At 34.1% G+C, this 21,542-nt stretch overlaps 1 non-coding gene and 1 pseudogene across 1 annotated transcript; one reads left to right on the top strand and one right to left on the bottom strand.

Moving 5' to 3' along the window:
* Positions 1-18,533: 18,533 nt before the first annotated feature.
* LOC114189692 lies at positions 18,534-19,609 on the bottom strand (annotated as a pseudogene).
* An 810-nt stretch (positions 19,610-20,419) lies between these two features.
* Positions 20,420-20,641, top strand: LOC114165463. Its single transcript, XR_003599714.1, has one exon. It is a non-coding gene; the product is annotated as a small nucleolar RNA U3 (small nucleolar RNA).
* Positions 20,642-21,542: the final 901 nt, after the last annotated feature.

The following is a 21,542-nucleotide window of genomic DNA, read 5'->3' as shown; positions in this document are numbered from 1 at the left end:
TATTGTTGTCTTCAAAGAGTGTTCTTCAAATATTTCATCCATCTCCCAAAAAACATTCATTCATCAAAGGAAAAAACATCAAAAAATATTCAGATCTTAAAGAAGAAGAAAAGATCCGCCAAAGTAAAAAACTTTGTACCTTTATTGTCGTCTTCAAAGAGTGAAAGCTTCAATATTTATTGTGTTCTTTTAATATTCATAACCAAACAAAAACATGAAAAAGTATTCAGATCTTAAAGAAGAAGAAGAAAAGGTCCGCCAGAGTAAAAAAACATTCATACATTTATTGTCGTCGTGAAAGAATGAAAGCTTCAAAGATTCAACCTTTATTGTGTTCTTAAAATATTTCATCCATCTCCCAAAAAACATTCATTCATCAGAGAAAAAAATATCAAAAAGTATTCAGATCTTAGAGAAGAAAAAATGATCCGCCAGAGTAGAAAACTTTTGTACCTTTATTGTTGTCTTCAAAGAGTGTTCTTCAAATATTTCATCCGTCTCCCAAAAAATATTCATTCATCAAAGGAAGAAACATCAAAAAATATTTAGATCTTAAAGAAGAAGAAAAGATCCGCTAAAGTAAAAAACTTTGTACCTTTATTTTCATCTTCAAAGAGTGAAAGCTTCAATATTTATTGTGTTCTTTTAATATTCATAAGCAAACAAAAACATGAAAAAGTATTCAGATCTTAAAGAAGAAGAAGAAAAGGTCCGCCATAGTAAAAAAACATTCATACATTTATTGTCGTCGTGAAAGAATGAAAGCTTCAAAGATTCAACCTTTATTGTTTCCTTAAAATATTTCATCCATCTCCCAAACAACATTCATTCATCAGAGAAAAAAATATTAAAAAGTATTGAGATCTTCGAGAAGAAAAAATGATCCGCCATAGTAGAAAACTTTTGTACCTTTATTGTTGTCTTCAAAGAGTGTTCTTCAAATACTTCATCCATCTCCCAAAAAACATTCATTCATCAAAGGTAAAAACATCAAAAAATATTCAGATCTTAAAGAAGAAGAAAATATCCGCCAAAGTAAAAAACTTTGTACCTTTATTGTCGTCTTCAAAGAGTGAAAGCTTCAATATTTATTGTGTTCTTTTAATATTCATAACCAAACAAAAACATGAAAAAGTATTCAGATCTTAAAGAAGAAGAAGAAAAGGTCCGCCAGAGTAAAAAAACATTCATACCTTTATTATCGTCGTTAAAGAATGAAAGCTTCAAAGATTCAACCTTTATTGTGTTCTTAAAATATTTCATCCATCTCCCAAAAAGCATTCATTCATCAGAGAAAAAAATATCAAAAAGTATTCAGATCTTAGAGAAGAAAAAATGATCCGCCAGAGTAGAAAACTTTTGTAGCTTTATTGTTGTCTTCAAAGAGTGTTCTTCAAATATTTCATCTGTCTCCCAAAAAACATTCATTCATCAAAGGAAAAAACATCAAAAAATATTCAGATCTTAAAGAAGAAGAAAAGATCCGCCAAAGTCAAAAACTTCGTACTCTTATTGTCGTCTTCACAGAGTGAAAGCTTCAATCTTTATTGTGTTCTTTTAATATTCATACGCAAACAAAAACATGAAAAAGTATTCAGATCTTGAAGAAGAAGAAAAGGTCTGCCAGAGTAAAAAAACATTCATACCTTTATTGTCGTCGTGAAAGAATGAAAGCTTCAAAGATTCAACCTTTATTGTTTTCTTAAAATATTTCATCCATCTCCCAAACAACATTCATTCATCAGAGAAAAAAATACTAAAAAGTATTGAGATCTTCGAGAAGAAAAAATGATCCGTTAGAGTAAAAAACTTTTGTACCTTTATTGTCGTCTTCAAAGAGTGTTCTTCAAATATTTCATCCATCTCCCAAAAAACATTCATTCATCAAAGGAAAAAACATCAAAAAATATTCAGATCTTAAAGAAGAAGAAAAGATCCGCCAAAGTAAAAAACTTTGTACCTTTATTCTCCTCTTCAAAGAGTGAAAGCTTCAAGCTTTATTGTGTTCTTTTAATATTCATAAGCAAAGAAAAACATGAAAAAGTATTTAGATCTTGAAGAAGAAGAAAAGGTCCGCCAGAGTAAAAAAACATTCATACCTTTATTATCGTCGCTAAAGAATGAAAGCTTCAAAGATTCAACCTTTATTGTTTTCTTAAAATATTTCATCCATCTCCCCAACAACATTCATTCATTTGAGAAAAAAATATCAAAAAGTATTCAGATCTTAGAGAAGAAAAAATGATCCGCCAGAGTAGAAAACTTTCGTACCTTTATTGTCGTCGTCAGAGAGTGTTCTTCAAATATTTCATCCATCTTCCAAAAAACTTTCATTCATCAGAGGAAAAAACATCAAAAAATATTCAGATCTTAAGGAAGATGAAAAAATCCGCCAAAGTCAAAAACTTCGTACCTTTATTATCGTCTTCAAAGAGTGAAAGCTTCAATCTTTATTGTGTTCTTTTAATATTCATATGCAAACAAAAACATGAAAAAGTATTCAGATCTTGAAGAAGAAGAAAAGGTCTGCCAGAGTAAAAAAACATTCATACCTTTATTGTCGTCGTGAAAGAATGAAAGCTTCAAAGATTCAACCTTTATTGTTTTCTTAAAATATTTCATCCATTTCCCAAACAACATTCATTCATTTGAGAAAAAAATATCAAAAAGTATTCAGATCTTAGAGAAGAAAAAATGATTCGCCATAGTAGAAAACTTTCGTACCTTTACTGTCGTCGTCAAAGAGTGTTCTTCAAATATTTCATCCATCTCCCAAAAAACATTCATTAGAGGAAAAAACATCAAAAAATATTCAGATCTTAAATAAGAAGAAAAGATCCACCAAAGTTAAAAACTTTGTACCTTTATTGTCGTCTTCAAAGAGTGAAAGCTTCAATCTTTATTGTGTTCTTTTAATATTCATAAGCAAACAAAAACAAGAAAAAGTATTCAGATCTTGAAGAAGAAGAAAAGGTCTGCAAGAGTAAAAAAAAATTCATACCTTTATTGTCGTCGTGAAAGAATGAAAGCTTCAAAGATTCAACCTTTATTGTGTTCTCAAAATATTTCATCCATCTCCCAAAAAACATTCATACATAGGAGGAAAAAACATCAAAAAATATTCAGATCTTAAAGAAGAAGAAAAGATCCGCCAAAGTCAAAAACTTCGCACCTTTATTGTCGTCTTCAAAGAGTGAAAGCTTCAATCTTTATTGTGATCTTTTAATATTCATAAGCAAACAAAAACCTGAAAAAGTATTCAGATCTTGAAGAAGAAGAAAAGGTCTGCCAGAGTAAAAAAACATTCATACCTTTATTGTCGTCGTGAAAGAATGAAAGCTTCAAAGATTCAACCTTTATTGTGTTCTTAAAATATTTCATCCATCTCCCAAAGAACATTCATTCATCAAAGAAAAAAATATAAAAAAGTATTCAGATCTTAGAGAAGAAAAAATGATCCACTAGAGTAGAAAACTTTCGTACCTTTATTGTCGTCGTCAAAGAGTGTTCTTCAAATATTCCATCCATCTCCCAAAAAAGATTCATACATCAGAGGAAAAAACATTAAAAAATATTCAGATCTTAAAGAAGAAGAAAAGATCCGCCAAAGTCAAAAACTTCGTACCTTTATTGTCGTCTTCAAAGAGTGAAAGCTTCAATCTTTATTGTGTTCTTTTAATATTCATATGCAAACAAAAACATGAAAAAGTATTCAGATCTTGAAGAAGAAGAAAAGGTCTGCCAGAGTAAAAAAACATTCATACCTTTATTGTCGTCGTGAAAGAATGAAAGCTTCAAAGATTCAACCTTTATTGTTTTCTTAAAATATTTCATCCATTTCCCAAACAACATTCATTCATTGAGAAAAAAATATCAAAAAGTATTCAGATCTTAGAGAAGAAAAAATGATTCGCCATAGTAGAAAACTTTCGTACCTTTATTGTCGTCGTCAAAGAGTGTTCTTCAAATATTTCATCCATCTCCCAAAAAACATTCATTCATTAGAGGAAAAAACATCAAAAAAATATTCAGATCTTAAAGAAGAAAAGATTCGCCAAAGTCAAAAACTTCGTACCTTTATTGTCGTCTTCAAAGAGTGAAAGCTTCAATCTTTATTGTGTTCTTTTAATATTCATAAGCAAACAAAAACATGAAAAAGTATTCAGATCTTGAAGAAGAAGAAAAGGCCCGCCAGAGTAAAAAAACAAAAACATAAAAAAATATTCAAATCTTAGAGAAGAAGGAAACATCTACCAGATTAAAAAATTTTCATATCTTTATTGTCGTCTTTAAAGGGTGAAAGCTTCAACCTTTATTGTGTTCTTCAAATATTTCATCCATTTCCCAGAAAACATTCATTCATTAGAGAAAATAACATCAAAAAGTATTCAGATCTTATAGAAGAACAAAAGATTCGCCAGAGTATAAAACTTTCATACCATTATTGTCATCTTCAAAGAGTGAAAGCTTCAAAGCTTTAACCTTTATGGTGCTGCTCAAATCTTTCATACATCTCCTAGAAAACATTCATTCATTAGAGAAAAAGATATCAAAAAGTTTTCAAATCTTAGAGAAGAAGAAAAGATCCGTTAGAGTCAAAAAATTTCGTACCTTTATTGTCATCTTCAAAGAGTGAAAGCTTCAAAGCTTCAACCGTTATTGTGTTCTTCAAATATTTCATTCATCTCCTAGAAATATTCATTCATCAGAGAACAAAATAAAAAAGTATTCAGTTCTTAAAGAAGAACAAAAGATTTGTCGAAGTAAAAAACTTTCATACCTTTATTATCGTCTTCAAAGAGTGAAAGCTTCAATGTTTTAACCTTTATTGTGTTCTTCAAATATTTCATCCATCTCCTAGAAACCATTCATTCATTAGAGAAAAAAAAAAACGTAAAAAGTATTTAGACCTTAGAGAAGAAGAAAAGATCTGCCAGACTCAACAATTTTTGTAACTTTACTATCGTCTTCAAAGAGTGAAAGATTCATAGCTTCAACCTTTATTGTGTTGTTCAAATATTTAATCCATCTACCAGAAAACATTCATTCAATAGAGAAAAAAAATTTTCAAATCTTAGAAAAGAACAAAAGATCTGCCAAAGTCTAAAATTCAAATATTTCATCCATCTCCCAAAAAACATTCACTCTGTAACATTCCTAAGGAATATTACTGATTTTAAATAAATAAAATTCAAAATAAAACCAAAACCGCATTTAATATAGACTATTTCCCAAAACACGGGAAATTGAAAACTTTAATATATATATATATATATATATATATATATATATATATATATATATATAGTCATAAAACCAGGAGTCCATAATTCATAAAACTGAAATTAAAGTCGATGGCTCCCATCAAGGTTACATAATATTCACAAAGCTAAATATATGCAAAATATCCCTTGCTAGCCCTCGCTCCGAGTCTAAGCATCTCCTGGCCCACCTATCACATCATTTGCTCCCGGATAACAAGTTATCTGATCATCGCCACACACACAGAAAGGGTGAGCTATGCACAATATATATAAACCAAACATGAATATAAATATGTTTCCCAACCCAAAATAACATAATTAAAATTCTCATACTTTCCAAATCACCCAACCATGACCTCGTAGTCCTTCATGAGTCATATGCATGAACTAAGTCTTGGGACTTCCCTGTGCTCCCACGAAACTAACTCATTCGTGGTCCAACCCTATGAGCCTATCCCGCTCATAGTCCTGCCCTACAGACTCCTCGTCTGTAGTAAAAACATCCAACACTCATAACTTGGACCTTGGCACGCACGCAATCACCATACTACGAACTCCTCGCCCAATAGTAGCTGACGGGAACATCACAGTTGCTTGGGCGAGCTTAAAACAGCCACAACATCACGTTATCTCGCTTAGGCGAGATCCCCTTGCCTGGGCGAGCTGTAACACAAATCATTCAATTGATACCAATGTAATTGTAATGGCAAATAACATTCAGAATCATCCATTCCAAACCACTAGACCACTAATTGCGACTATAGGACTAAAAGTATCCAAAACCCTCATCCCGCAACCTATTCCACATACATAATCAAACACCCAATTCCAAATAACTTCATTTCACAATCACAACACATAGGATGCGAAATGTACATCATTCAGAATTCAAATTAGAAGGCAATAATCCAGAATTATAACACAAACATCAATTAATCCACACACACAGAGACAGCTCCCCTAACTTGAAAGTTCGATTAAAATTGGGAAGAAAAATTGGATTTCCTTGGTTTGCCAATGACGTTTACCTAAATTTTGGCTTTTATAGGTGCCTTTAAGATGGGTTTTAAAAATAACACGGGATTGGCTTTTGTGTGGGCTTAATGGCTATTCAAGTCCCTTAATGGGTGATTTTTCAGCACCTAATGGTTACCCTTCTGCTAGGTTTTCTTTACCCCTTCACATTCATACCACAACTAATAGTTAGCAAAAATAAAGCTTATTCTTTGTCAATCAAGGTTTGAACCCGTGACCTCCCATACATAAGGCCAAAGCACAACCACTATGCCAATTCACATTTAGTGATACCCTCTAATCAAAAACAGTTTACATTATCAATTTCCTACTCTTACACATAATTAAAATTAATAATAAGACAACAACACATAATTGGCATACATAGGACTTGAACCTAAGTCCTCTAACACAATCAAAGTACTCTCGACCATTTGAGCTAACACTTTTTCCACGTTACACCAACCAACAATTAATGCCATAAAGGCTCTTTCTACTCGCATTTATTAATTAATTAATTATTTAATTAATTAATTAATTTTCACGGGTCTTACAATTCCCCCACCTTTAAAAGTTTTCGTCCTCGAAAATAGGACTTACCAGCAAAGAGGTGAGGATAAGACTTTCGCATGAGATCCTCCGTCTCCCAAGTCATCTCCTGGGTTGCCTCGTCCTAGAGGACCTTCACCGTCTTCAACTCCTTGCCTCTCAGTTGCCTGACTTGAGTATCCAATATGTGAACCGGTCCAACTGGCATAGTCAGATCTTCGCGTATTGCCACCTCGTCTGACTCTAGAACATGATCTGGACTCGCAATGTATCCACTCAACTGTGAGACATGGAATACATTATGCAAGTTGGATATGTGAGGTGGTAGAGCGATCTCATATGTTGTTGTTCCTATTCTCCGTGTAATCTGATAAGGTCCTATAAACCTCGGAGTCAACTTCCTTGATTTAAGAACCCTTCTGATACTTGTGGTTGGCGTCACCCGGAGAAATACATGGTCTCCTTCATCAAACTCAAGTGGCCGTCTCCTCTTATCTGCATAGGACTTTTGCCTACTCTGAGTTGCTCTCATCCGTTCTTGGATTAACTTGACCTTACTGGTCGTCTGTTGCAGAAATTCAGGACCAAGCACAAAGGCTTCACCATCCTGATACCAACACAATGGAGTTCTACACCTCCTCCCATACAATGCTTCATAGGGTGCCATACCAATACTGGAATGGTAACTATTATTGTAGGTGAACTCCACCAAAGGTAGCACATCATTCTAGTTTCCCATGTGATCCAACACGCAAGACCTCAATAAGTCCTCAAGAGATTGGGTAGTCCGCTCAAACTGTCCATCCGTCTGAGGATGATACGCTGAACTCATCCTCAATTGTGTACCCAAGGCTGCCTGCAATGATTGCCAAAACTGTGATGTGAATCTAGGATCCCGATCTGACACCATGCTTTCGGGTACCCCATGCAATCTCACCACCTCTTGCACATACAACTCCGCTAACTCGTCCATCGACCACTTCTGATTTATAGGCAAGAAATGTACACATTTTGTCAGTCTGTCTACTATCACCCAAACTGAATCATGGCCCTTCGTCGACCTCAGAAGATGTGTCACAAAATCCATAGAGATATTATCTCACTTCCACTGAGGTACGTCCAGTGGTTGCAGTGTACCTCCCGACCTTTGGTGTTCAATTTTGGCCTTTTGACATACCAAACACTGAGCAACAAAGTCTGCTACATATGCTTTCATACCATTCCACCAAAAGGACTCCTTCAAATCCTTATACATCTTAGTCATACCTGGATGTATGCTAAGACGACTCTGGTGACCCTCCTTCAGTATCTGCCTCCTGAAATGAGGCCCTCTTGGTACACACACTCTACCTTTAAACCGTAGAATGTCGTCCTCTCCCATCTGATATTTTTTTCCTTTTTCGGTACTTAACCACCCCACAAACTGCTGCAGTTCCAAATCGTGTCCCTGAGCCACACGAATTTCATTCAAAAATTCATTAGTAACTCTTAGCAAGCTACCCTGTATCGAGTCTTGCCCAAACTGCATCCCCAGATTCATATCTCGGAGTTTCTCAATCAACTCTAACTCCTTTATCATCATGCAAGATACATGCATCTTCTTCCGACTCAGAGCATCGACTACAACATTTGCCTTGCCTGGATGGTAGAGCAATTCAAAGTCATAGTCTTTCAAATACTTCATCCACCTACGCTGCCTCATATTCAGCTCCTTCTAGTCAAACAAGTATTTCAAACTTTTATGGTCGCTGAATACTCGGAATTGAGAGCGGTATAGATAATGCCTCCAAGACTTAAGAGCAAACACTATGGCGGCTAGCTCCAAGTCATGAGTTAGATAATTCTTCTCATGCACCTCCAGTTGATGAGAAGCATATGCCACGTCCCTCTTTTCTTGCATTAATACACACCCCAGACCTTGATATGAGGCATCACAGTACACCTCAAACACCTTCTCGGTATCCAGAATCACTAGCACCGGAGCGGTAGTCAAATACTTCTTCATTTCTTCAAAGCACTCTTCACATTGCTCGGTCCAAGAGAACGGTTGATCTTTTCTTGTCAACTATGTCAATGGGTTCACCTTCTTTGAGAACCCCTCCACAAACCACTTGTAGTAACCTGCTAAGCCCAAGAAACTTCGCACCTCCGTCACTGTCTTAGGCCTTTCCCAGTTAAGCACCGTCTCAATCTTAGTCGGGTCTACCGCAATTCCCTTAGCTGAGATGACATGTCCAAGAAATTGTACCTCCTCTAGCCAAAATTCGCACTTGGACAGCTTCCCATACAACTGGTGATCTCTGAGTATCTTCAATACAACCCTCAGGTGATCAGCATGTTCTTCCCGTGTCCTCGAGTAGATAAGAATGTCATCAATGAAGATGACAACAAACTTATCCAACCAAGGTCAGAAAATTCTATTCATGTAATCCATGAATACTGCCGGTGCATTCGTCACTCTAAATGGCATCACCACATATTCGTAGTGACCGTATCGTGACCTGAATGTCGTCTTTTGCACATCCTCTAGCTGCACTAGAATCTGGTGGTATCCCGACCTCAAGTCGATTTTAGAGAACACCCTTGCGCCCTTCAACTGGTCCAGTAAGTCGTCTATCCTTGGCAGTGGATATTTATTTTTAATAGTCAGCTTATTCAGCTGCCTATAATCCACACATAGTCGTGAGCTCCATCCTTCTTCTTCACTGACAAGACTGGAGCTCCCCAAGGTGACGCGCTCGATCGAATGAATTGCTTCTCCACTAATTCCTCAATTTGCTTCTTGACTTCTGCAAGCTCAGTCGGTGTCATTCTGTATGGAGCCATAGACACTGGACCTGCACCAGGAATGAGATCAATGGTGAAGTTAATGTCTCAACTCGGCGGCAACCCTGGCACTTCATCTGGAAACACATCCGCATATTCGTTAGCCACCGGTATAGATTGGATCACCTCCACAACACTTTCCTTTTCTGGCTTGGCCACCACCATAAAACACACGGCCCCTCCTTGCAGTTCTTTCAACACATGCTGAGTCGATATCAACTCCAACCCTACATTTTCTGGGAATACCAAACTGCGCCGTCCACAGTCAATCATGATGTGGTTGTTAGACAACCAGTTCATCCCCAGTATCACGTCCAGTCCCTCCAAAGGCAAGCACACCAAGTTCACCTTGAATCTGCGACCTGCCACTTCCATTGAACAACCGACGCAGACTGAACTGGTAGCCACCTGACCTGAGGAAGGAGTTGAAACAAGCAACTCACACCCCAAGTCACGTTTCTCCAAGCTCAATCTCCCCACACATGCATTAGATATGAATGAGTGTGTTGCTCCAGAATCGAACAACACTAACACTGAATGACCCAATAATAAGCAAGGCTCAAGTATAAGATTACCTAACTAAGTCGCCTCAGTAGATGTCATGGCAAAAAGCCTTCCAGCTGCTCGAGCTCGTTCTGTTGGTGAGGCTACTGCTGGTTTCTTCGCACCAGGGCTCTTCTTCTCAGGGCAATTGTTAGCAAAATGACCCGGTTTGTCGCATATGAAGCACTTGCGACGGTCACCGGATCCCCCTACTCCACCGGTCAGTTGTGGATAATTTCTCTTCAAATGAGGTCCGCCACACTGATAACAAGTGGGACCCCCAGATGTTTGTGGCCGGCTGTACGACTTCTTCAATTGTCGCGCCTCTGCGACATTCTTCTGATGTCTACTCACTACTGTGCCAGGGCCCTTCTCCAGATGCTCGACACTCTTGGCCTGTTCCACTAAGACGGGAAATCTCCTCTCTCGTAAAGGAGTCACCACCTTCTTAAGCTCATGTTTGAGTCCTCGCTCAAACTTCAAACACCTCCACTCTTCTATCATAATTTGTGAAGAAAATCTCGCCAGATGCTCAAACTTATTCACGTACTCCTGCACTGTCATGTCTCCCTACTACAGTGCGAGGAACTCTACCTCCCTGTCCTGTCTGGCTATGTCTGGGAAATATTTCTCCAAGCGCGTCCTGAAGCTAGTCCACTCCACCTGTTCATCTCGGGTCTGTATCTGTTGTTGCATACCTGCCCACCAGTACTCAGCATCACCATTCAGGAGGTAGGTGGCAAAAAGGAGTTTCTGCTCATCCGCGCAACTCATCACCATGAATATCTTTTCACACTTGCGAAGCCAGGCCTCCGCTTCATCAGGAGAGGCTTTGCCAGTGAACTCAGCTGGCTTTGCCAGGAGAGGCTCCACAGTTGGCACCCTAACTGGTGCAATCGTCGCCCTAGGCTGTGCTGCTACCGGTGTCTGCATCGCATCCACCATCCGGTGGATAGCCTCAGCGATGTCATCAGCACCACTACTTCTCCTCCTCCTGTTAGCAGCCATAGCCTAGATACGCCACATCACAACTGTTATAAACCAGTCACCAAGTCAAACAAAACCACTCACACCTTTTCAACATTCAACACAAACATACAACAAATAATCACATCGATAAGCTCACTCCCCACTAGCCCAAAAAAATTTTAAAAATATTTTCAAAACTTTTACTCTGATACCAATTGTAACATCCCTAAGGAATATTACTGATTTTAAATAAATAAAATTCGAAAAAAAACCAAAACCGCATTTAATATAGACTATTTCCCAAAACACGAGAAATTTAAAACTTTAATATATATAGTCATAAAACCAGGAGTCCATAATTCATAAAACTGAAATTTGATGGCTCCCATCAGGGTTACATAATATTCATAAAGCTAAATAATAGACATATATATATATATATATATATATATATATATATATATATATGCAAAATCTCCCTGCTAGCCCTCGCTCCAAGTCTAAGCATCTCCTGGCCCACCTATCACATCATCTGCTCCTGGATAACAAGTTATCTGATCATCATCACACACACACAGAAAGGGTGAGCTATGCACAATATATATAAACCAAACATGAATATAAATATGTTTCCCAACCCAAAATAACATAATTAAAATTCTCATACTTTCCAAATCACCCAACCATGACCCCATAGTCCTTCATGAGTCATATGCATAGTCCTTCATGAGTCATATGCATGAACTAAGTCACCATACTATGGATTCCTCGCCCATCACAGTTCCTTGCCCATCGTGCAACGAGCACATCCCAGACCCCTATTGGACTTAGTCCTTCAAACCCACACACCACAACACATGCATATACTTCCTATACTTAATGGTTACCCTTCTGCTAGGTTTTCTTTACCCCTTCACATTCATACCACAACTAATAGTTAGCAAAAATAAAGCTTATTCTTTGCCCATCAAGGTTTGAACCTGTGACCTCCCACACATAAGGCCAAAGCACAACCACTATGCCAATTCACATTTGGTGATACCCTCCAATCAAAAATAGTTTACATTATCAATTCCCTACTCTTACACATAATTAAAATTAATAATAAGACAACAACACATAATTGGCATACATAGGACTCAAAACCAAGTCCTCTCACACAATCAAAGTACTCTCAACCATTTGAGCTAGCACTTTTTCCACGTCACACCAACCAACAATTAATTCCATAAAGGCTCTTTCTACTCGTATTTATTAATTAATTAATTATTTAATTAATTAATTTTCCTAGGTCTTACACACTCAACAGAGAAAAAAATCAAAAGGTATTCAGATCTTAGAGAAGAAGAAAAGATCCGCCAGAGTCAAAAACTTTCATTACCTTTATTGTCGTCTTCAAAGAGTGAAAACTTCAAAGCTTTAACCTTTATTGTGTTCTTCAAATATTTCATTTATCTCCCAGAAAACATTCATTCATTAGAGAAAAAAAATCAAAAAGTATTCAAATCTTAGAGAAGAAGTAAAGATCTGTCAGACTAAAAAACTTTCGTACCTTTATTATCGTCTTCAAAGAGTGAAAACTTCAAAGCTTCAACCTTTATTGTGTTTTTCAAATGTTTCATCCATCCTCAGAAAACATTTATTCATCAAAGGAAAAAAGCATAAAAAACATTCATATTTTAGAAAAGAACAAAAGATCTGCCGAAGTCTAAACTTCAAATATTTCATCCATCTCCCAAAAAACATTCATTCAATAGAGAAAAAAATCAAAAAGTATTCAGATCTTATAAAAGAAGGAAAGATCCACCAAAATGAAAAACTTACATACCTTTAAGTGGTTCTTGAAAGAGTTAATCAGTTGGTTTGAAGATGAACAACTTGTGAGAACACGATGGAGAGTGTTGTGGTTGACGGACGTGTTGGGTTTGGTCAGTTGATGAACAACTTCTTCGATCATAATTAAGAGTGGTGTGGTTAACGGTGGAATGAAGTTGACAGAGAGGTGAAAGGAAGCCGGTATGAAAAAGATGAAATTGTGAGAGAATGACATAATGGTAGGTTTAAGTCGAAAGAATTATTTTGTGACAAAACTTAAAGTTTTTGTTTTTGATTTATTTTTAAAACTTCAAAATTAAGAGAGAGTGACACGTATACATTCTTACTTGTTGTACAAATAAAATTTTTGAATAAAAATGGTTCAGAAATATTAGTTTATTAAAAAACTTGTCATATTGTTAATTCTTAATTGTATACAATATTAGATTACATGTTGCATTAATATAGTTCAGCTCATTTTTAATATATTAGACTACTATTTTATTCTTTTTAATATTATTATCTTTAATATAAAGAAACCAATAACAATCACGTAAACATACATAAATTGATCAATCAGACTCATTAACTTATTAAAAGGAAAATCATTTTATCTTTTCTAATATTTCTTTCTTTAATATTAACAACCAACTTAAAAATAAATTTGAATATTGTTTTTCTTTTCTTTCAAAATTTGAATATTTTAATTCCCCAACAACCACATAAACATATATAATTTAGATAATATTTATTAATAATATTTTAGTTGTAATATAATTTAAATTAAATTGTAATAATATTATATATTTTTTAATATAAAATAAATCAAAAATAAAAACGTCTTGCATTCTATATTTTTAAAATAAATCTAGTCGACGTATCTAAATAATAATGTTTATGTATATATATAACATTTATCATTATTATTTATTGTTGTTATTAAGCTAAAATACATTTTTGGTCCCAATTTTCGTCAAGTTTTTTCAAATAAGTCCTAATTCTAGTTTTGTGTTCAAATAGGTCCCAATTTTTGTCAATTATGTTCAATTGGGTCCTTTTTTGCTAACACCGTTTAAATTATTAACGACCATGAACAGTGACTGTCACGTGTCACTTCGTGGTTTTTTTAAATTTTATTTTATTTTATTTTTTATTTTTTTTTAAATTTTTTAAAATGTACACGTGTCAACCCAGGAGCGTGCCACGTGTCACTTCGTAGTTTTTTTGAATTTTTTATTTTATTTTTTTTGAAATTTTTTTGAAATTTTTTTAATTTTTCTTAAATGTCCATGTGTCAACTCAGTAGTGTGTCACGTGTCAAATTCAATATTCTATATTCAATTTGGTCTCTATATTTGTTATTTTTGTTCGATTAGGTCCCAATTTTTGTTAATATTAACTAATTTGGTCCCTATCGAAGATGTGACCAAATTTAGTTTTTATATCAAAGTTATAATGATGTGAATTTTAATATATTATATAAAAATATTTAATAAAAATGTGAATTTTAATATAAAAATTAAATTTGGTTTTAATTTGGAGAGAGACCAAATTGGTTAATGTTAACAAAAATTGAGACCTAATTGAACAAAAATAACAAATATAAGGACCAAATTGAATTTAGAACATTAACTTTGACACGTGGCATGCTACTGGGTTGACACGTAGACATTTAAAAAAATTAAAAATTTTAAAAAATTTAAAAAAAAATTCAAAAAAACCACGAAGTGACACGTGACACACTCCTGGGTTGACATGTGTACATTTAAAAGAAAATTTAAAAAAAATTAAAAAATTAAAAAAAATTTAAAAAAGTAAAAGTAAAAAAATTAAAAAAACCACGAAATGACACGTGGCAGTTACTGTTTATGGTCATTAATGATTTAAACAGTGTTAGCAAAAAAAGACCCAATCGAACAAAATTGACGAAAATTGAAACCTATTTAAACACAAAACCAAAATTAGGACTTATTTGAAAAAATTTAAACGAAAATTAGGACCAAAAAAATATTTTAACCTTGTTATTATTTATTATAACCTATGTTAAAGTCGGTTAACCTCAGATACCTGGAGAAGGTATGTATGAATTGCTAGTTTTGTTTTTCTTTTTTTGATGGTTGTGGATTTTTTCATATCTTGGATTCTGGAATAGAGGCTTTGAGAAAACACACTGTGGCAAAAGGCTATTTTTGTTTTCTGTATTTTTATAATTTCAACCTGTGTTTTCGTATTTAATATTTTAGAATGCATAATTCAAAATATAATTTTTTATATTTTAGGTTGTATATTGCGAAATATGAAATAAAAAATATATATTTTACATGGTATAATACAAAATTTATATTCTAAATTACATAATCTAAAATGCTATAATTTATAAAGGTACACTAAGAAATATATGAAGGTGCAGGAAGAAACCTGTGAAAAATAGTTTATAAGAAAAAAAAAACTTTCTATAACTATAAGGTTGTTTTTAAATCTCAGAAAACACATTTTAGAAAAATTGAATCACTCTTTCGGAATAAGGAATCCAAAGACTTTATGTAACTGAACTCGTGCAAAAATTCCAGGAACCAATTGTCAAAGGCTATTTCGGAATAGTTATTCCACATTATTGACCATTCTCAAAAATAGATTTTCACCTCAAGTGTTCCAAAGCTTAAAAGGTTGAATAGGTATTTAATGCGATCTCTTAATTTACTCTCCATTTTATTGTATGCAGTTTTTTTTTCGTGAAATTTTACTCTCAATTAAATTTTTAATTTTTGAATTTAAAAAAAATGTCCACCTGTCAATCCCTTCTCCACCATCCACCATCCACCTCTCATCACCATTGTCCCCTTTCTTCCTTTCTTCCACATTCCACCCATTTTCTTCTTTCTCCCTCTCTTCTCCACTATCTTCCAAAACTTGTATCACATTGAGAGGATTGAAGTTTGGGAAGAGAACCAAATAAATGTACCACATAATCATTTCAAATTTAAATTCATCATATAAAATTTCTCTCTTTAGGTATAAAGATAGATAAATAAATAGATATATGTAAATAACACTTGAATAGATAGATTGATGAAATTAATGGATAGATGTTTTTAATTTAAATGTAGATCATTAAAAACGTAAACATAAACAATGACAAATTTACTATTTGTAAAATGATATAAAACAACAATCAATTATCATTAGTATCATCCTCGTCAATATCATTATTTTATTCATTGTTTATTAAATAAATATTCACATGATCACTTTCTTCTATTTCATCATCAATAACTTTCATATATTCAATGAAAATCATTTTCATTATCTCATGCATATTATATATATATATATATATATATATATATATATATATATATATATATATATATATATATTGGATTAAGATAATGTCTATATTTTCTCGACAAACTTTATTTATATTTTCCTCAAACATATCATAATAATATTAACCTTGTGTTTAGATGAGGGATTTCAACAATTTCAAGAAATTGAAACACGTACTATTTGAATTACTTACAATTGAATTCTCTTCATTTCTTCAATAGTTTGTTTGGATGGAATAATCAAAATATCTCGGATTTCAATTTTCTTGTTTGGGTAAAGTGATTTGGTTTCTATTTTAAGGTAAACTCAAATATGTCCATGAGCCCAAATTGAGTTAGTTGGACCTTCGATTTAGGACGACTCATCTTAACGTTCGATCTTGATTGACTACAACAAATTTGACCTCGGGTAACTACCCAATCTTTAGCCCGGGTTAACTCATCTCGGTCTTCAACTAAGGTTAGTTGATTTCAACCTTTAGTCCATGGTAACTTGACTCAACCTTCAGTTCGAGCCCACTCGACTGAACTTCAACACAAGCACACTTAGCTCGACCATTGACGCGACACAACTCGGTTCGACCTTCGGCCCAAGCCGTCTTGGCTCGACCTTTAAATGGGGTTGAATAGGTCTAACCGTCGACTCAAGCTGGCTCGGCCTGACCTTGAACCCTGGTTGTCTCGTCTCAACATTTGGCCTAGTCGACTCAGCTCCTTCAATTTATGCCAAATAAGCTTGATCTTCGATTTATGACAAATCGGTTTGACCATCAATCTACACCAAATCAGCTATTGCTTTCGACCTTTGCCAACTTGGCTCAACACATGATCTAACCGAATCGACTCGAACTTTGACCCAGACCGACCTAGCTTGACCTCCAGCTTGGGTTAATTCCACTCGAACTTCAACTTTGGCCAAATTGACTTGACTTCAATCTGGGCAAATTCAACAGAGTCTTCAACTTGGATTGACTCGATTGAGCCTTCAGTTTGAGCTTACTCGATTCACCCTTCGTGAGTAGAGTGTGAGTGGGGGGAAAAGAAGTGGAACTTCAAAATTCTTATACTTTTAAGGGCATTTGATTTTTTATTTTATCAAATTGAAATACATTTCAAAATCCTTAAATTTGAACTTCTTTCTATTTACTTTATTCAAACAAGTCATTTTAGTGTAAATAAATTTAAAGTCTTCAAATAAATAAATTACCCTGTCAAATTACCTCGTTCAAACAATATTGAGTTTTCTTACAACTAGTGAGTTAGGATCTTTATGCTGGCTAACTTTGACTCTCCTGTCCCTTATCCTTGCCATATTTGTGACAAATAAAAGAATAAAGATAAGAAAATACAAATGTATTTTAAACTTCAAAATTTGAAATTAATCAATATGGTAATGCGTTTAAATTTTGAAATAGTCAGTATGAGGGTGCATTCTGGAGTGCTTAATCGAGAAATACATTTCAGATTTCTCATTTTTGTGAGAATGTTTGAATTGTTCAATTTGGGAGACCATTCTAGATTGTTACACACAACCATTCGTAAAACTATCCAGATTCTTAAATTTGTGAGACCATTCTAGATTGTTATACATAACCATTATATGCATTTCTGGATAGTTCAATCTAAAAAACATTTTTGAATCATGTAATAAGTAAAAGCTTTCTGGATTGTTCAATTTGGAACATCAAATCCATTCTTCTAGTTCCAAAATTGTTGATTCACATAAGACTTTCAGATCACATAATTTAGAAACTTAAAAACCACTCAATTTGGAGTCTCCACGAGAAAACCATAAAATGCAGTGGCATAACGATATCAACACAACTGGAGAAAGATGACAACTTGCAAGGATGACACAATGGTGTCGATGGTTGAAGGTGACAAAGACATGATTGGTAAGAAGGTGGAAGAGGGAATCAAAAATAGGTCACTTTTTACATGCATAAAGAAAGGGGTATTTTCAAAGGTTTATACAATCGATAATGCATGAGAGTGAAAAAAGCAAAAGCCTCCAAAATTTTGGTGTGCTTGAGCTGATATCACTAGGAGTGGCTCCAAATTGTAAGCTTCCAAGCAATATAATTATCTAAACCTCCAAGACAGTGTAAACTGCAAAATTGGGTGGATAGTTCTTGACATTCTGTACGCTATTTAAATAAGTTATCCCAATTCAGTATAGTCAAACAGATAACAACACATACAATGAATCCAGGTATGTCGACAAAAGCTAAATATATTGTTTGAGATATAGACTTGACATAAAATTTAATGATCCAATGGTTTCTGGGATAAACGGCTTCTCTTCTATTTTGACATCTTTCTGTGCCAGCAAAACCATGGAATGATAAAGTACATCAGCCATCTCTGAAGCAGTACGTGACTTGTCCTCATTATTCCCTAGTGTTTGACACAACTCATTTGCCTCTTCCCTGCAAGTAGAAAGATAGAGTTACAATCTGAGATCATAAACAGACAATCTTTTAATCCATATTGTACCTTCAAGAAAAATGAATCATAATAAAAGTGGTGTTAAAAGGCTTCTTAATAACTGAAAATCATGTAGAATGTGATATTTTTGGGACAAACAGGTAAAAAAGGGGTATATTGTTTCTCTTTTAAATTTCAACTCAATATAATAACATGCCAAGTTATACACACCTGATTTTGGAACACAACAACTTATCATTAAGCAATAATCGCTTTGTCCATGAAGGCTTCTCATTTTCTCCAGTTAACTCTGTTTTCCGTTGTGAGATTGTTGACTCCAATGCATACAAAGAGGTTAATGCCAAATTATTTCCTTCATCCTATAACAGATAACCAAAAACAATTTGAATGTTACTGCACTTTCTCTCCAGCAAAACATGGCAATTATATGTATTTTTTATTTGCTTTTAGTTACCTCTTGTTGTTTTAACAAGTCAAAGACTGATGTATAATTAACATGTTTCTGCCCGTGTGGCATGTAGGACCATCAGGTTTCCCCAGGTATATTATCTGAAAAGTAAACAACATACCGTATGAAACTAAAATTAAAAAGGAAAAACTAAACAATTCAATGAGAAAAAGGGAAGTGCTTACATAATCACAGTCACAATCAAGAAAGACATCATGAATATTGATAAAATTATTAGAGGTCTCTCCTTTGGTCCACAATGTCGATCTTGATCGGCTATAGAAAGTGGCCTTTCGAGAAGATAGGGTTGTGGCAACTGCTTCTCTGTTTGCAAAACCTTGCATTAATATGGCCCTGTGTCAACATTCTGAGCTATTGCCACAACTAAGCCTTTGTCATCCCATTTTACACTATCCAGTAATGAATCTATCTTCAATAAGAACAAAAAATTGAAAACACGAAATGCTAAGAAAATCCACAAAGAACACAAAGGATGAATGTTCTTGTTAGAACAACATATTATATTAGCAATACAATCACCATAAAAAAGTAAGAGAATTTGTGGACTTGATCGTACGGAACAAAATTGTTGACAGTGAAGTAAGAGAATTTAGGTGACAGTGAAGTACCTTATATACAAACACAATTTCGAAATCTTAAATCTTCAATTTCAGCCCACCAAAAACAGTGCACATTGCTTCAAATTTCCTTTTGGTTTATTTCTTTTGTCGTGTTTGGTGAATGAAACAATAATCTATAGACCTGATTCTACAAGCACCTGCAACTAAAGTTTCATTCTGATTCAATAACTGCTTTTGCATAAGCACATGGTTCCTATTCACACTTTTATTCCATGATTTGAGATTGTTTTCAGAATAGCTAAGGTTAATTACTAGTCATGAATCATTATCCTTAAACAAGCAAGTGCATACTTTCACAGATGAACAAATATAAAAGATATATGATGATGGGAAACATTAGAAATGTTTAACTGATTTCAATGTTTCATAAACTGATAATTTTAGTATATAGAGATGATGGCATGTAGTTTCGAGAGAAGTTATCAATAAAATATTTCAGCACACACACATCACTGCACCCAAGCAATGCGTCATATTTGCCTCAACAATCTGCATTTCGGAAAGCCGGTTTGTCCCACATCGGAAACTTTTTGAAAATTACACTAGTTTATAAACCTCTGCGAAAGAGCTCTGGATACGACCTTACTTGAACAGGATCTGTTCTATAGGCTTGTACCTCTGTATCCTTAAGTTCTAAGGAGACAGGAACTGAAATCTGGTGGATGAACCATGACTCTGTGATCAGAGCGTGATTAACGGCTAGATGACCTTCTTCTTTGATTAGGAAACTCTTCAGCTGTAGAGGATCGTTCCTGGTCAGCAATGGCTTTGGATGGTCAGAGAGTTGTCTGACAGATTCCTCAATATAATTTTTCTTTTTGGAAAATTTTAGAGTTTTGTTTTTCCGATACAGGACACCCAAGTCTGTCATCTCTTGATTACCTTTTTTAATATATATTTTTAACTACTATACATATTTTTTATTTCTTATATTCTACGACAACAATAAATACATAATAAATATTAATTTTTCCACCAAAACTTTGGCTTAAAAATAACTTTTTATTAAAACTTCTTTTAATTAGATGGGTAAATAAGATTTTTAGACAAAACTTTTCTAAAAATATCATCCCCATCATTTAGCAAAAATGTCAGATTTAAGATATAAAACTAATAAATAAGAAATTGATAATGAAATAAATATTAATTTATAAACATATAATAAAGAACATGAATTTAATGCAGCACAACTAATTTTGTTACTATAGAATAAAAGCAATATATACTCAAAACTTATAATGTCCACTAATTCTAAACATATAATAAAAGCAATATCACTTTATTTACTATACAGATCATGGTGCTTCAGGATGGGGCTTTTCTTATTTTACCCACATAATTTCAATATGCACCCCTATCAATACTACTCACCTTACCATTTTTTTGTAAATTACGCTATTTATGCAAACACACAAGAATTTGTTTACTTCTTGCACCTCCATAATTGCTAAATATACATCTATAAGTTTTGAAATGTTCATTTTACTTCTTGGAATTTTATTTTAAAGCATCTCCTCCTTGTTCACAGTTTTCTTCCGTGATATTTCTCCACCAATAGTCTAAGTAGAAGTATTTTGACTAGCTTTAATAATAGTAACAGTGATTTAAAGTTCATTAACTTCAAGTACGTGGAGAAGGTATGAATCGGTTGTTTTGTTTTAATAGTTGTGGATTGTCTTCCATATCTTGGATTTGGAGG

This window comes from Vigna unguiculata, chromosome 1 (genome assembly GCF_004118075.2).
Source record: "Vigna unguiculata cultivar IT97K-499-35 chromosome 1, ASM411807v1, whole genome shotgun sequence".
NCBI lineage: Eukaryota > Viridiplantae > Streptophyta > Magnoliopsida > Fabales > Fabaceae > Vigna > Vigna unguiculata.
The sequence above is the reverse complement of the archived record's forward strand: the minus strand, read 5'-3'. Positions and strand labels throughout refer to the sequence as shown.